Below are 1135 nucleotides of genomic sequence, written 5' to 3'. Positions count from 1 at the left end.
CCCATGCTGCACTCTACCTGGGATGAAGGACTCCTTGAGGGGTGGGTCACAGTGGGCTTTGGACGCCACTTTATTTATTTATTTATTGGTCTTTTTAGGGCTGCACCTGTGGCTTATGGAGGTTCCGGCCTACACCGCAGCCACAGCAATGTGGGATCTGTGCCCCGTCAGCAATCTACACTACAGCTCATGACAACACCGGATCCTTAACCCACTGAACGAGGCCAGGGATTGAACCTGCATCCTCATGGATACTAGTCAGGCTCCTTAACTGCTGAGCCACAGTGGGAACTCCTGGGCTCTACTTTAGAACCCAGAAGTTAACATCTGCAAAGTTAATGAACAAGAAGACCCGGCAGCTCTGGAACGCTTTTCCTGGGGAGAAGGCCTGGCAGCTTCCCCAGGTCCTGGTGGCAGGGCCAGGTGTTTGGAGTTGGGGCAGGGTCCTGGAGGGAGAAAGAGACCTGGGGAGGGGGACGGGGAGAGCATCCGTTTCAGGGTGGTGGACGGAACGCCTGCTGCAATCTTGGTTCCCCTGGACCCAATTCATAGGAATAGGAGAGGTCATAAAAAACAAATAAACATCATATACAGTTCCATTTGAAGAAGGGGGACCCCCCAATAGACGAGAAATAATAGGAATCCAGAAAAGGCAGGAAACAGATGGAAGATCACATTCAGAAATCTCAAAGCAGGGCACATGCGGGAGAGTTCTGCGGGGAGCTCTGTGCCCAGAGGTGGCACAAACAGCAGAAGGATGACAGGGGCTCTGTCAGCAAGTGAGCCAGGGTTCCATGTGGGGAGCCACAGGGTCGATGGCTGCACATTCTCCTCCTCTCCACGGGCCAAGGGGCAAAAGCCAGGACGGACGCCTTTAGATGAGAACAGTGGGCGTGGCACCTTGGTTCAGAGACCCAGTGGTACTTAATTATTATTATTATTTTTTTGTCTTTTCTAGGGCCGCACCCATGGCACATGGAGGTTCCCAGGGTAGGGGTCTAATCAGAGCTGTAGCCGCCAGCCTATGCCAGAGCCACAGCAATGCCAGATCTGAGCCATGTCTGTGACCTACACCACAGCTCATGGCAACGCCGTATCCCAACCCGCTGAGCGAGGCCAGGGATCAAATCCGCAA

This window comes from Sus scrofa, chromosome 12 (genome assembly GCF_054392235.1).
Source record: "Sus scrofa isolate SSC_HxYL_T2T_F1_AM1 chromosome 12, Sscrofa_HxYL_maternal_Yorkshire_Landrace_v2.0, whole genome shotgun sequence".
In the NCBI taxonomy this organism is placed as follows: Eukaryota; Metazoa; Chordata; class Mammalia; order Artiodactyla; family Suidae; genus Sus; species Sus scrofa.
The sequence above is the reverse complement of the archived record's forward strand: the minus strand, read 5'-3'. Positions refer to the sequence as shown.